This window comes from Mirounga leonina, unplaced genomic scaffold, assembly GCF_011800145.1.
Source record: "Mirounga leonina isolate KUSES-001 unplaced genomic scaffold, KU_Mleo_1.0 Mir_104, whole genome shotgun sequence".
Classification (NCBI taxonomy): Eukaryota; Metazoa; Chordata; class Mammalia; order Carnivora; family Phocidae; genus Mirounga; species Mirounga leonina.
The window spans coordinates 242,182-258,744 of record NW_023270231.1 but is presented as its reverse complement, the minus strand read 5'-3'; the positions used below and the strand labels follow the sequence as shown (position 1 = coordinate 258,744).

The following is a 16,563-nucleotide window of genomic DNA, read 5'->3' as shown; positions in this document are numbered from 1 at the left end:
GACCTCCCTTATACCCACACAGGCCATACAGCCACCACCACTGACACACTGCCACCTGCCCTCCCACCTGGGGCCATTTGTTGCTTTAGGATGTCCCCCTTCTCCAGTGCCTTCTTCAAGATAGGTATGCAGGTGGCAAGGCCAGTTATGGTCTGTGGTGCTAGAGCTGTGAAATCTCTGCTGGGTTTGTGTCTTTGGGGAGCTATGAGGCCTGAAGCTGCTTTGAGTATGGGTAGGAGGGGCCTCTTATCTGTAGATCTGAGGTAGAAAGCTTGGATCTGCCTTATTTGAGACATTGGGCAAAATCCTCCCTGGCCACCCACTGCCTAGGGTTGGTCTCTTCTGGTCCCCATAGTGCTGAGATCCGGAGAGCCGAGACCTGGTGAGTGCCCTGAGGAAAGAAGCTTCCATGGGTCTCCCTCTAATATCTAAGGGAAGAGAGGGTTTGATTTAGGATTTGGGGATTCTGGTCACCAGCATGACAGTGGCAACAAATGATGATGATGATGATGACGATTTCTAGTATTACTGACAGATGCTTGCATATATTGAGCACTTTGATGCTAGGAAATAGACTATATATCATTATATCTTTTAAGCTCTGTAGCAGTCCTAGAAGGTATGCACTATTATGATTATAATTCTCATTATTTTATAAAAGAAGGATTGAGGCACAGGTCAGTAGACATCTTAGGACCAATAATGGGAGAGCTAGAATTCAAACCTAATGTATATCTGATTCCACAATGTGAGTTCTTACTATCATGCTGAATCATCTTTTAACATATCTAACACTGTGACATTCACTGAGTAATTAACTTATTGATTGATTCAACATATCATATGTGATACATTTGGGGGAAAATAAGAAGGCAGGTGGGGAATGTCCGTGATGACCGACACTGTAGACAGTTGATAAAAATAAGGAGACGCTGAGGCCTTCCTTCTCCTGCTCTCCTGAGACCAAGGATGTAAACACATTTTTAAAGATTTATTTATTTATTTGAAAGAGAGAGAGACAGCATGAGCGAGGGGAGGAGCAGAGGGAGAGGGAGAGACAGAATCTCAAGCAGACTCCCTGCTGAGCGTGGAGCCCCGGCTCAATCTCACCTGTCTGCCCTGTTCTCCCTCTTGAGAAAGAACTGCCTTTTCCTCTGAATGTACAGAACATGCTATACTTCTACTGTAGAATTTCATTTTCTTTTTTTTTAAGAAAGTTTTTTTTTTTTTTTTTAAAGATTTTATTTATTTGATAGAGAGGAACACAAGCAGGGGGAGTAAGAGAGGGAGAAGCAGGCTTCCCGCCTAGCAGGGAGCCCTATGCGGGGCTCGATCCCAGGACCCTGGGATCATGACTTGAGCTGAAGGCAGGCGCTTAATGGCTGAGCCACCCAGGCGCCCCTTCATTTTCTCTTGTACAGTTTTTACCAGTGGTTCGTGAGTCTGCCTCCCTCATCACACTAGAATGCCCCTTGGGTCTTATTTTCCCCATAATGATCACATCTGATCCCGTGCCCCCATATCCTAGCATCATATCCCATGGAGCCGGGTGTGGCTTCAGAATCCTCCCCGACATAGTCACCAGCACCAAACAGCTGGAGCTGTTATGTAAGATTAAAGGTACTTACATCTTTGGTCTCAGGAGAGTAGGAGAAGGAAAGCCTTGGAGTTTCCTCATTATTATCAACCCTCTACAGAGTCAGTCATCACAGACACTACCTACCTGCCTCCTCACTTCTTGAATGCTGAGCCAGTTGAAAGTGTTTCCCATCTTCGCACCTCACTGGCTGTCATTGGGCTCCAAGCTGTGAAGGCTCCAAGTCAGTGCACGGTGCTGGGACAGGCATCCTGATGATGCCTTGTGGGAGAGGGAGCTGCACGTACAACACTGACTTCTAGGAGAGCTTCACCCAAAGCCAGGAGGGACGTGGAGGGAGGACTGGGGAGGGAAGGAATCGTATCTTTGGGCCTAAGTCTACAGAGCAAAGGCAGAAAGGTCCCTGGAAGCCATCCAGGGTACACTGGCCTGTGAGTCCCCAACTTGGGGTCTAGTGTACTGGCCTACTCTGCTTGTCTCTCTGTAGAAACTTGACCGGCTCTTCCTATCTCTGGGCCTCAAGGTCCTCATTGGGAAAACAAAAGATCTGGCGGAAGTTCTCTATAGTTCCAACATTCTCTGAGGATTCTTAGCTGCAAGGTGATGAACAGGAGCCAGAGCAAGGCTGGGCTGCTGACCAGGCAAGGACTCTGCTCAAGAAAAGGACCATGGTAGTTGTCTTGTGCATTTGCTCCTGGATCTGAAAATACTACAAAGAGTGCCCCATCCACTGCAGAACTGTACTACATGAAGAAGAAGCTAGAACACGAAACAGAAGAAAACCAGAACAACACAAAACAAAAAAGCAAAACTCTGATTCAGGAGTAGGCAGACGTACTGGCTATGTAGGCTCATACTGGGGAGAGGGAAAGTGCAATGGGGGTGAAGGCAAAGGCAAATGAATATGTACGTGCATTTAGTTCATTTTTAAGTTATCCCGTAGTGGCTGGATAGCCTCAGATGTCACCCAAAGGAGCCAGATAATGTTCACTACAGCAATAACACAGAGTAAAAGCTATCATTTATTGAGCATTTACTAAATATTTGCATCATTAAACATATGCATTAATTTCTTTATTCTCCACAACAATCTCATGAAGAAAGAATTAGCATCTCCATTTATAGATGAAGACACAAGGGTTCAAGGTCACACAGACATGGCCGATCTGGGAATCACAACTAGGTCAGTCTGCACTTCAACTCCAGGCTTGTAGCCATCCTCCCTTTAGAAAAGCAAACGACAAACTGACATACCTCCTTAGACCTATTTCCCTGCGATGATGAGAATTTCATCTCTCCCTCTCCACTCATTCCAGTACTTCGGAAAAGATCCCACTCAAACACCACTGCTTCCATGAGAACCCCTGTCAGTGTCCATTTACCCCTCCCTGGGCTCTTAGCTCACATTTCCATTAGTGCACTTAGTACTTTACTGCGTTGTGCTGGAGTTAATTGTGTCTGGTCCTCCCTTTACACACAAAACAAGTTGTTCAGACTCTCATTTTGGCATTTAGTGTATTGCATTAATGCCAACCATGCCTGGATTTGTCTCCCATCTTTTTTTTTTTTAAGTATTTTTTTAATTGACTTTTTAATTGTTATGTTAATCACCATACATTACATCATTAGTTTTTGATGTAGTGTTCCATGATTCATTGTTTGTGTATGACACCCAGTGCTCCATGCAGAACGTGCCCTCTTTAATACCCATCACCAGGCTAACCCATCCTCCCACCCCCTCCCCTCTAGAACCCTCAGTTTGTTTTTCAGTCCATAGTCTCTCATGGTTCATCTCCCCCTCCAATTTCCCCGCCTTCATTCTTCCCCCCATCTTCTTCTTTTTTTTTTTTTTTAACACATACTGCATTATTTGTTTCAGAGGTACAGATCTGTAATTCAACAGTCTTGCACAATTCACAGTGCTCACCATAGCACATACCCTCCCCAATGTCTATCACCCAGCCACTCCATCCCTCCCACCCCACCCCCCACTCCAGCAACACTCAGTTTCCTGTGTCTCCCATCTTTTTACAATGAGCCCTTCCGTTAAGGAAGGAGCTGTGTCTTAGCAATCTCTCTGTGGACCTGCCACTTAACGGTGCTTTGGGAACAGATGCTTTCTAGGTGGGGCTGGTACACCCACCTGGTTTCTCCATCCTGTCTGCTCTATCAACTGTGAACCCCCTCCACTGTACTTTTCCTTGTGCCTTTCCCATGGTCAGGGCCACTGAGCAATGCGAGGCAGGGTTGGGGACTCTGGTGTGGAACAACTTTCAGACAACTGAGCAGGTGAGGCAACTGCCCGTCCCCCATGCCCCTCTTGTCCCTGTGGTCCTCTTTCTTCCAATACAGGCCTGTCCTCTTCGGTGTCATCAGAGTTCACTTTGGGGAAAGGACTGCTTATCCTGTTCTCTTACCCTGGAGTTAGTCACTTCCTTCTTCCGACCTGGGGAATAAAGTCTCTGATTCCTATCAAGAAATCTTTAGAGATCATTTTTCAAGGGAGAGAGGCTGTAAGGGCCACCTGGGCTCCTGAGGTTCACGTGCCTATGTTCATTCCTGGCTGGCTATCTGACCTGTTAAGAGCGCAGGGTTTGATGGTGGACAAACTAGGTTCAATTCCCCAGTCTGTCCCTTGGGCAAGTTAATGAGTAACTCTGGAATCTTTGCTTCCTCATCTGTATTGCAAAAATAATAATAGGACCCACCTAATGGTGCTGCTTTGAGAATTAAATGCGTTTAAAACGTGTTCTCCGCGCACGGTTCCTGGCTACCATGGTGTCTGTTGCTACAGGTGCTATTGTTGTGATGTTTCCGCTGTTGTTCTGTAAACAACATCATGGGGCCACTAGAGAGATAAGAGCAACATGCAGCTGAAAACCTTACCTCTGCAGTTCATAGGAAATGAAAAATCACATGTAGCTTCTAGTTGGGAGCCTAAGAATAGCTGTAGCTAAGTTTCTGCTTAAAAATAACTTGCACGTTTTTAGACTTTTAGAATCCAAGGTGCTTTAGACAGCATCTTTATCAATTGTGCCATTTTATAGGAAACAGAAGCTCAGGGAGATGAAGTGACATTTCCAGGGTCAATCAGCCAAAAATCAGGCCAGCTGGTACTCTTTTGAGCCCAGTCCAGTGTATCTCCTACTGGGTGTCCCTTGAGCTGCTCCCCTTTTCTTGGATTTAACCACTGCGTGCCCCTCCACCTTCCCCATCAGTCCCCATGGTACCCTGGCACCATCTAAAGACGTTGCCTTGCCCCGGATTGAGAAGATGACGGTAACACATCTTGCTGCATAGACGTGGCTGGTAAGTTTCCAGTCTACTTTACCCATCCCTTACTGTCACTCCTCCATGAGCTAATGCTGCTGAAAGTGACACGCCGACATCTGTATTAGTACTGCGGGTTAGGGGTCCAGTCCTCCCGTTCAAATGCTGCCATTAAACTCTTGCTGATGAGAATCATACTGGCATTCTGGAGTGAGCGTCAGCAATACAAAACACAAGGAAAATAAGCTGGATTTGTCATTCTTCACATTGAGAGAGTAGAGTCAAGGCCTAGCGTAGCTACCAGAGCTGAGATAAAGCAAGACCCTGGGTGGAAATCACTCAAGGTGCAACCATGCAGAAGAGACCCTGACCTGATCTATCAGGTGCACTTACTCAGCACAAAGGACAACCACTCTGCCCTGAATATGTACCCAAATATGCCTTGCACTCTTCCGTCTTTTGTTCACATTGCTCTTTCTGCTTTCCTCTATTTTTTTAAAATTACATAGGACTCTGTATCACTTAAAAAAGTATTTTTAGCCCTGTTTTGCTGAGTAATCATAACTCAATGAGGCAAGTACTTATCACTGCCATGTCACTGATAAGAAACTGGCAATTCAAAGGCACAAGAGGACTCGCCCTGGGTCCCAAAGCTCATCTTTGCAGTCAGGCCTTCTTCATTCTCCAGTCTCCAGGTTCAGAGACTTTCCATATGTGAGTGTCGGTGAAGCATCCAAGCTGATACTGGACATAAGCATGAGATCACCTGGGTGTAAATCCCACTTGCTGTTGGCTCATGGTGTGAGCCTAAGCCTGTCATTTAGACAGTCTATGCCTCAGTTTCTCCATATGCAGAATGGGAATAATCATGGTTTCTGTGTCAAAACAATGAGAGGAGTCAATGAGCTTTTATGAATTAAGTGCTCAGAACAGTGACTGGCACAAAATACCTGCTCAGTAAATGTTGCTATGGAAACGACGCCGCTTCCTGTTTGAATTCTCTCTGCCAAGGCTCATCCGAAATGCCATGAAGTGTTATTCTGACTTTGTTCTTTGTAAACAGATGCGATTCCTGCCTCTTTCAGACCCTGTAATCATTTGTATACTTTGCTCCCAGCACACAGTGTGTTCTGCTGTGCACTGGAGATATCTGTAAACTTGCTTTTCTCATCCTACTCCCTGCTCGCCTGTGAGTGCTATGGTGTCAGAGAGAGCCCTCTGATAGAAGCACATCCCCTGCAGTGCCCGGCATGGTGCTCACTGCCAAAGAGCAAGGCAGTTGGCAAATGTTGGTTATGCTGAACTCAGTCAAACCCAGAATTCCAGTTCCCACTAAGTCCTAGGATGTTAGGGCTGGAAAGGCTCCTTAGGGATCAGCCAATCTTGGGCTGCTGGCACAGGGAAAGATACTTGTCCAAAGTCATACATGTTTGTGCCAGAAATAGGCATGGAAACCAGATCTCATCCTACCAGCAGCCCTGGGCTCCACCCAAAGCACTGGGCTGTGTCTCTCTCCATGGAATGGAGGAGAAAACAGCCCACGTACCAGAAGTAAAGAGAAAAGGATGGGACAAATGACAGCACACGGCTAAGCTTCAGCATCAGTACTGCTCACAGACGAGAGATGCATTAGGGATACATACCCAGAAGCCTACCAGGGGGTAAGAACATGAATAAATTGCATAGCCAATAAGGTAGTTTCTCTGAATTAACTTGGTGGTCCTCTGCTGCATGAATGGATCAGGAGGCCTGCACAGGAGAAGCTTCTGGATCCTGAATATATTAAAATGCAAATCTTTAAATGATTCTTCTCCTCTTTCCATTTAACATGGAATCTAAACTGATGTCCTCCAACTTTGGACTCCAGAACACCTTCTTCTTGCTGAGATCTCTACATAGCGGAGACTGTATTTAGAGGCTGTTTTTCATAGTTCTCCACATGATTATCTAATCTGGTAGGAATGAGAAAAGGTAAAGTTCTAATCAGCCTACGCCCCAGAGCCTCTTCTCCACAGACCACTGTCGTGTTTCTCCTTGTTGAGACTTCAGATAATGTTTAAAATGTAAAGTGAATCAGAGATAATTCTGTACCGGTCAGCTTGACTTGACCAGAGAAATGTTTTGATTTCTGGTACTGTCACATCTTGTCTTCCAAAGTAAGATAAGGTAAATAGGCTTCAAGATGATAAGCTCCCCCATCATCTGTGATGTAAATACCTTGAGGGAGGGGGCTACCAGTGAGAAGCTAGTTTCTGATGACCTTGGGTAGGGCTTTAGGAGAGCACAATAAGCAGGCATAGCCCTGGGCAGGAGGCGGGGGGGGGGGGGGGGGCGGGAGGGGGGGGGGGGGGGGGGGAGGCGCGAGGCGCTGCTGAGGCTTACATCCTTACCTCTGGCTTGTTTGGAGGATGACAACGAAGGCCACCCTTAACCACCAATGAGCCTCTGAAAATGGGGGCACGTTGGCTTGCCAAGTCACGGTTAGTGAGAGATAATTGTTCACACAGCCTTCCTGGGGAGAAATGCCCAGATGGCAAACAGCTTTGACCTTGGGATTTGGGGAGAGGTCATCTTCTCCTTTTGGTCTCTATATCCAATACATGAGTCATTTTTAAAACATTTTTAATGTTAAGGATAAAACAGTTAAATTGTGAAGGTGCTCTAGGGAGAAGGGAAAAGACTTTTTTGTAAAGGAAATTCATCTCCAACTACTGACTGACTTGATGGGACTCATCTATTTCCTTTAGATTATTAGATTATTAGATTATTAGATTATCACGGTTGTTATTTCAATCCAAGCGTTGGTTTAACAAAGATACTGGGGAAACAACATGTGATTAGCCTTCACAGAGCTCATGCACCATATTACCAACACCATAAACCATGTGTGAAGTGAACTTATTATAATCTTTGCCTTAAAGAGCCACTTTCTCAATCCCTAATTGGTATCAACTTCCATACTGCTCCAAAGATGAGCCATTAGGTATGTTGAATGCATATTTTTTGGGTGGCATTTCTAAATTTAAGTTTCCCCTGGGCACAAGGGAGCTAACTTAACAATATGGATCCCATTACTTGCAAACAATGCCATTTTCTATTATATCAACACCTTCCATGTTGATAGAAGTAACAGTGGTAAAGAATGAAAATGGAATTGGCCTACAAATTTTGAAGGTTAGTGGATTAATAAGATTGATTGCTCTTTATTGCCGTTTGTTTTTCACTCTTAGACTTAATCAGTGTCTTCATTAAAAAGAAAGAAAGAAAGAAAGAAAACCTTTATTCTCTTTCTCACTAAATGCTCCATCAGCTCATAACATCCTGAGCTGTCACTTAGTACCTCCTAGTAACATATAATAAGCCCCTGCTGATGCTGTTGAGCTATAAGTTCCCTGAAGTCAGAGACAATCTGACATGAACAAGAACCAGCTCTGCAGGTCTGTCTCTCTTTGTGCTAAGTCCTGGAGGCAGTACTCTGCACTGCAGGGTCAGCAAATGCATGACACACATACTCCCCTCTTCTGCACCCAAGGCAGACATCACTAATTGATCATGGCATTCCTTCCCGTTTAGCCCAGTCAAGGCCTCAGAGTCCTCATCATCAGCATGCCTGGAAGCCACTACCAATTTATCAGAATTGACAGGCTTGATAAAACCTATTTTCTGGCCTACCCTTAATGGTTAAAAGCAAGGGCTTTGGAACTGGACCGACCTGAGTTCAAGTCCCAACATTACCACTTACTTGCTATGTGACTTGGAGGACAGGTGTCCAAGTGCCCTAAATCTCAGTTTTGCCCACTGTCAAGTCACTGATCCTCCCATCCTTCAGAGGCCTAAATTTAGGCATTTCCTCCTCTGAGAAACCTCTATTCACATAAAACTGAGTGTAGCTGCCTCACTAGGTCTTAGAAAACACCCTGAACTTATTCTTCCATGGTCCTTCTCTTTCGGACAGTGATGGGCCCCTTTCTTCTAATAACCCCCATTGGTGAGTGAGCTCCTTGAGGACAGTTACATTTCACAGTTGTATTTTCAGAGCCTGTCAAAGTCCTGACACAGTAAATAGCTAAAAATATGCGGTACCATTAATGCATAAAAAATCACTTAACATAGTGCTAAGAATTTGACAAATGCTCAATAAACATTAGCTCTTTTCATATTTATTGTTATGTTCCATAACTGTGAGGCTCAGGGAATATCACTTACCATGGAGCTAGTTTTACACATGAATGGTTTAATTTTGGATCCTACTGCTCTTCAGCTGCCAAGGGTACCGAAGGTATCTATACTTTCTACATCTTGAGAGAGTTGCATTCCTTGAAATAGGGCCATATTCTTCAACCCCAGTCCCATAAAACCTAACATGGGGTATGGCTTGAGAATCTGCATTTCTATCATGTGTCCTGATGATGTTCTGCTGCTGGTCCTGGACCATCCTTTGAGAATCACTGACTAATGGAAGAAAGGGGATAAAAGAGGAACATTCTTGGGTGCCTGGGTGGCTCAGTCGTTAAGCGTCTGCCTTCGGCTCAGGTCATGATCCCAGAGTCCTGGGATCGAGTCCCACATCGGGCTCCCTGCTCGGCAGGAAGCCTGCTTCTCGCTCTCCCACTCCCCCTGCTTGTGTTCCTGCTCTCGCTATCTCTCTCTCTGTCAAATAAATAAATAAATAAATAAATAAATCTTAAAAAAAAAAACAAAAAACATTCTTTCCTAGAGAAGAAACTTTAAGTTCTATTTGTCTGCTCGAAGAGTGACAATGATCTCCATTTGAATCCTGCAAGCTGTATTTGCAACCAATTCTCATTCAAGTCAAGGAAATTTATACATAAGTATCAGCTGAAGGACCTTGCTGAAGGATGAAAAAGCAGGGTTTTTAAATTTTGCTGATGGAGCCTGCAATTTCCCCCCCTTTCTCAATTGACAACTAGCGAAATGACTTGATACTTTAATATCTCACAGTTAATATCATAAGTTTGCAAAATACTTTGTATTTTTTCAGAGTGTTTGCATCCATATTATCACATTTGATTCTTATAATAACTGCTTTAGTGAGGAGGCAGGCAGGAATTAGCATCTCTCTTTGAATGACAAGGCAGAGTAAACCAGGACCTAGAATCCTCAATTCTTTGCCAGGTTCCTTTCCATGATACCACATAGTCTCTGATACAAGTGTCAGTTTTGCCTTTGAGCTCCCTTCATGTACTAAACCTTAATTTATTTCAGATTGCTACAGATGATTTGAGTTAGAAGACATCATCAGGAGACCTACTAAGGTCTACTAAGAATCAGAAGGTTCTTAGGCATTTGGGGATACAGATTTCAATGAGTCAGGAAAGCTTTGGACTCTTCTTCTTTTTTTTTTTTTTTAAAGATTTTATTTATTTATTTGAGAGAGAGACTGAGAGAGAGAGAGCATGAGAGGGGGGAAGGTCGGGAGGGTCAGAGGGAGAAGCAGACTCCCTGCCGAGCAGGGAGCCCGATGCGGGACTCGATCCAGGGACTCCAGGATCATGATCCGAGCCAAAGGCAGTCGCTTAACCAACTGAGCCACCCAGGTGCCCAAGCTTTGGACTCTTCTAATACAATGCAGATGTGTAAATACAATACAATTTACATATAGCTTCAGGTTGTACACAGACCTATTAAGTCCAAGGCCACCATGTTTCATGACTGCAAGAGGCACCATTCCCAGTGAATTAACTGTGGCCCTGTAAAGATCATGCACAAACCATGGAAGAAGAGCAGAGGCCATATATCCAATTTTGGTTAGTTGGTTTTTATGATTTTTTAACAGATGAAAAACTGAGATTCAAGAACTTAAGTGATTTGTTTTAGGTACCAGAGCCAAATAAAGGCAGAAATAGAGTGGGAAGTAGAACTTCCAGAAGGCAATGTAGTACTGTGGAAGGGAACTGGCCTTGGGGTCAGAGTAGCTTTCATTCTCAGCTTATACTATTTACTGGCTGTCAGACCTTACTAAACCCCTCCAAGATTCAATTTCCCCATTTTACTAATAGGAATCAGGAAAGCAAATAATGTTTAAAAACTGTATTCTGGGGGCACCTGGGTGGCTCAGTCGTTAAGCGTCTGCCTTTGGCTCAGGTCATGATCCCAGGGTCCTGGGATCGAGCCCCGCATCAGGCTCCCTGCTCGGTGGGAAGCCTGCTTCTCCCTCTCCCACTCTCCCTGCTTGTGTTCCCTCTCTCGCTGTCCCTCTCTGTCAAATAAATAAATAAATAAATCTTTAAAAAAAACCCAAAAAACTGTATTCTGAAAGGGAACTTCTAGTCTATGGATTAAATGAAAGACAATCTATCCAGTGCTAACACTGGTTGTAGCACCCACTAAGCACAAATTCCCTGGTTCCTGAACTATTTTCTCAACTCAAGTTCATATGTAACAACTGGCTAAATTTTCCTTTCTCTCAGGACAGGTAGGTTATATGCCTGGTTGACCAGAGACCATATACACTCAGGTCCTCTGGGTCATATAAATCTACAGATGGTATCATTACTTATGACTACGCTCGCATGATCTGTTATTCTTATAAGTGCTTATGCCATAGCCCCATGTAGAATCCCACAGACATTTGTCCCTAACCATGGGTACAAAAATAGAAAAGAAAAATCTCACCAAAGAGGATGAAAGCCCAGACTGTAGTAGTGTCTGGTTCTCCTTACATTTTTCAATGCTTACTTCAGCCTGTATCAAGTTAATTCTTCCCACTGCAAAGGAATCATATTATACTTCCTAATCTACACAGAGCAATGATTTTCACCCTAATTTTTCATTGTGTATTTGCATCTAATTCACATTTAGAGTTAAGTGGAATTTATAGGTCACTTCACTGTATATACTTCACTGTGGATTGCACATTAAAAAACAAGATCCTTGTTTTAACTTACTACTGAACCCTAGAATGCCAGGAGTATAAAGACCCATAGAGGCTTCATCTAATCCCTTCTATCATAGGCAAGAGGTGGATGCTCCAGGAAGGGGAAATGGTGTCCTCAAGGTCAAACAGTGAGGGTGTAACAACAGAACCTATACCTGAACTTACATTTCCTGACTCCAAATTCAGTATTCTCTCCATATTTTTCCTAGCCTGGCTCAGATTTTAAGAGGCCAGAAAGGCCCAGCGGTTGAAGCATTTCCTAGTCTTCATTTTCTTCTGCTTTGATTGTATTTTCCCTAAAATAAATTTGGTGGACAGTGGGATAAACATACACATTCCCTTTCCATTTTGAATGAATGATTGGCCCTCATCCTGCCTGTTGCTTTTATAAGGCTCCCATTACGATTACCGTTACCAATACATTCCATATTATACGGGCAGTAATCCATCTCTCCCTGCAGTACCAGGGGCTTTGTCACTGCCTGATTATAGAGGATATCCTTCCCCAGGGAAAATGCTCTAAATCAGCCTTTTGGAATGAGTAAGATCTTCCTCAACTCTAAATGACTGACTTGATGGAATAAAATAACCAAAGAGTTCAAATGACTTAAGTACAAGGATGAATTTGGGGGTTCCTGATCTATGTCAAGATCCAACTCTTTTTGTCTAATGTCGCATTGGTGCCATGGTCTCATCCCTGCAGAATCTCAGGAAAAATATGCACCTTTAGTGAGACACTCCCTTTCATTAAATAAGTTAGCAGTTAGGAGGGGAAACATTTTAACCAAACTGCATTTCTGACCATAGTCCTATCAAGCTGTTAAGACCTGCCTCTGGCCTGGGTGAGGTCATGACTACCTAAGTCTGCACAGAGAGGCAGCTGTGTGAACTTTATGAGGTCATTATTCTGAAATGTCTCCATTACTAGCATTGTCAGGAAATGGTATCTTTAAGAAAATAGTAAACAATTTATCTTGTGAGTGGCTAAATAATTTTAAATGTTGGAAGAGAAAAACTTCCTACTAGGTTCCACACATGCTCCTGCCTTTGTGAAAAGAGCTTAATATACAGAATGTCACCTTGGCTGATGTGGTAGTGTTGCAGATGATAAATATTTTCAGAGCTGAGCACTGTATTTTATACTTTAAAAAAAAATTCCCCTGGATTTCCTGGAATGGGATCTGGCACATCGTAGGCATATGATAACTGGTTGCTGATTAATAATCATTAGCACTGGTGTGTATGACAACTTAAGGACTCCTGAGGTACTAGGGTGTTTTGTTTTTGTTTATTTGTTTTGGTGTCCAGACAGCTTCATACTTGGTGGGCATGTAGTCTCCACTGGGTCCTCCCTCCTTGTCGGCTGTCACTCCTCCCTTTGTCAGCAGCCACTGCTCACTCCACACTTACCTGCTGCTTTTCTCATCTGATATCTGTTGTTCACAAGTCCAATGACCAAGGCTGTGAAATCACACAACTCACATACAGTTTTATAGTCAACATGCATTTGCCTACAGGATGCAAGAGTGATGCGATGCTTTCATCTGGTTTAGAAAACTTATTATTCCACATTTATATATTAGAAGTTTTCCAACACTGTAAGGTTGTTTAAAGTCTGAAAGCTGGTTAAACGGGATGTACATAGGATAAGGTGCGCACTATCTCCATAGGTTGTAATATTCTTAACTAGAAAGTTTAAACCCTAGATTCCATCTGTCACACTCTCCAGCCCAGCTCCACAGAGATTTCTAGTCCATCCACTTATACTCTTGCTAAAATGATAAAATTTTAAGCCAAATTGCTAACCGAACAGGTTATCTCTGGGGGAAAAAAATCCAATACACAAGAAACCACATAATCCTGTTATTTTCCAGTTATTACTATATCTACCCCACATATATCCAGACTCTTGATAGCCATAATAGGATGTGGGCATTCTAAGTGGAAGAAAACTGTTTGAAGAAAATCAGATAGCCCCAAAACATAGTGAGTATGCATGTCACCTTTTTGGGGGGGGGCAGGGGCAGGTGGTGCCACCAGCTGTTTAGGGTATAGCGTATAGTGTATCAAAAGGACTTAAGGCAAAAAAAAGATAGAAAGGAGGGTAAACTCAAATAATAGATATAAAGAGAAGGATAAGCAATTTTAATTGGTCGTGGAGACCCACCAGAGGAGCTAGATGAGGGAATGGCCTACTCTGAAGTATTCTTTAGTTGGCTAATTCTATAAGATCTTACAGATTGAAAGGAGGTGGCTCAGTGAAGATCAAAGGCAAGGAGAACAATTAGGGGATCATGCATACCACCCACTCTTCCTAATTCCAGTCACAAGGACCAAATACCATCTTTTCACATTTTCATTTGGGCAACCTTAGAAAAGGCTAGATGGCCAGACACAGAACCAAAATTGGTGTTATACTTCCAGATAAAAAAGATGGCTAATAACACACCACTCTTCCCCAGAGAGAATAAGAGTCAGCAGCCCATATTCCCGAGGACCAAATGGCTGATTTATTCACTTCCTGAGAACAAAATGGCAGCCACCTAATAGAGCCCTGCGTGTATATTTAACGGAAAAGACACAGTGGACTCAGACACACACTGGACTCTTCATTTGGATATTTAGCTCTTAAAAAACAGGAATGGAGCGTGATTTCACTAGCTCTCTGATTTTCTGAGTATTTGCTTGGCTCCAAGGAATCTTTCTTTCTGAACTAAGTATCTACAGCCTTTCTCACCCTGCCAGGAATCGTCTTTATACCCAAGGGCAGGAAATTTCTTCATATCTCTAAGTTTTTACTCAGAAGTGTCCTTCTATCTGAAATGCTTTATTTTCCCAAGTTTCCCTAATGATAATACTAGAAGTCAGAAGAATACTAGAAGACAGGAGCAGCAGTGGCCATGATAAACATCTGAGTACTTACAAAGAACAGAGCCCTCTGCTGAGTTCCTAATGTATTACCTCATTTTAAATTCCCAACATTCCAATTTGTGTCATCTCAAAGGTATAGATGAAAATGCTGGTGCAGAGAGAAAAATAATTTGTCTAGGTTCACACAGTCCAAACACTCAGAGATAGGAAACTTAATAATCACATGACCCTCAACTCAACTTTTTTTTTTAAATTTCTAAATGATATTTACATTTTCAGAACAGTACTTCTCTACAAATGGTTTGCAACCTGGAAACTGGGGGAAGAAGAGATAGAGGGCTATCTGGAGGACCTGAAGTCCTAAGCTTTACCCCATGGTATTGAGTGGTACCTCAAAAGGCCACCAGATCCAGCGATCCTCCTTCAGAGGAGTTGAGAAATGTCCCATGCCAGATTCTGTCAGGAAGCAAATCCAGGAGTACTTGTGGGTTTTTTTGTTTGTTTGTTTTTGTGGGGGGGGAGTTGAAGGGAGTTGGAATCTCTGAAAGATGTAAGGTTAACATCAGACATGCTTTTTTACCTTCTAGAAGAGGTTCCAAGAGTCTTTTGTTTGTCCTGTGGTAGGGTTTCCACTGAGGCCAAGGCCAAGAACTATATCCTTAGTAGAAAAGCAGAACTCCTTATCAAGTTTAATAGTCTCCTTGGCTACCAAAGGGCCAACCTCTTTGTTGATTGCTATTAAATATCTACCATCAATGTCTAAATTGTCTTATTTGGACATTCTATACCCTCAAGTACAAATTCTATGAAAGTCTTAGGCCTGTAGCATTTTCTCTTCTGGTGTGCTCCTTTGTTCTAGGTACTTGATACCATCCTCTGAAAATTCTTTTTTTTTTTTTTAATTAACATATAATGTATTATTTGTTTCAGGGGTACAGGTCTGTGATTCATCAGTCTTACACAATTCACAGCGCTCACCATAGTACATATCCTCCCCAATGTCCATCACCCAGGCACCCCATCCCTCCCACCCCCCTCCACTCCATGAAAATTCTTTAATGACATATTTTGCAACCATTAGAATATCCTCAGGGCTAGTAGTAAGCTGATGAATAATTTGAAATATCTGGTAGCATTCTTCTAATGTTCGCTTCTTTCCCTTGTCATTGACACTCATCTGATCATGGATTTTAAGACCTGGCTTCTTGGCTGTTAATTTCTTCATGGCATTAGAACCAATGAGTCCATTCAAATGGGCATGAAGTTCCAATTTAGGTAATTCTGAGTAAAAGGTTGCCTTCCATGGCTGTTGTTCTTCCTTCATCATGACTTAGCAGAGTAAGTTCTCCCAAACCTTTTATTCTTTGTATAAACAATACAATGGTATTTCACTCAGTAAGTTTTGTGGTTTTGAATTTCCTTCAGATTGCTTTACTTCCTAATTTGGATACAATGAGCTGTACACATAGCTCTGGGCTCAGCTTCGCCACCACGATGGACCACTACTCTTGAGTCTCTCCTGGCCTTGAGCCTGTAGAGTCACGAGCATGGTGCAGGGACAGTATGGAGCATCACAAGCAATAGCATCCTCAGCAAGAGTTCCCTGGCTGTGATACTGTGATAATTCTGGTACCACATGCGGCCCTCCATTCATCCACCAGGGCTATTATGTCTACTCAAGCACTGGGTGGCACTGCCGGCATGTCCTCCCCAACTTTTCAAAAGTCCTTTGCCCGTAAGCTTCAGTTAGTGCTGAAGAATGTACTCCACCCTTTGAATGCTGCTGTATATTACTTGGATCCATATAATGGCAATTTATATTTAAAATTCATTCATTCCATAAATTGTTATTAGATGATATGCTATATGCCAGGCACTGTGTAGGCTCTGGGAAGATAAACTGCTATCTTGGAGGAACTCAAAGACT

General features: G+C 43.1%; 1 protein-coding gene and 1 pseudogene across 4 annotated transcripts in view; both read right to left on the bottom strand.

Annotated features, from left to right (window-relative positions):
- GRIA1 (glutamate ionotropic receptor AMPA type subunit 1) overlaps positions 1–16,563 on the bottom strand; it is a 296,932-nt gene that overhangs the window by 160,384 nt on the left and 119,985 nt on the right. The gene's annotated exons all lie outside the window — the stretch shown is intronic.
- On the bottom strand, positions 14,976–15,963 carry LOC118015809 (annotated as a pseudogene).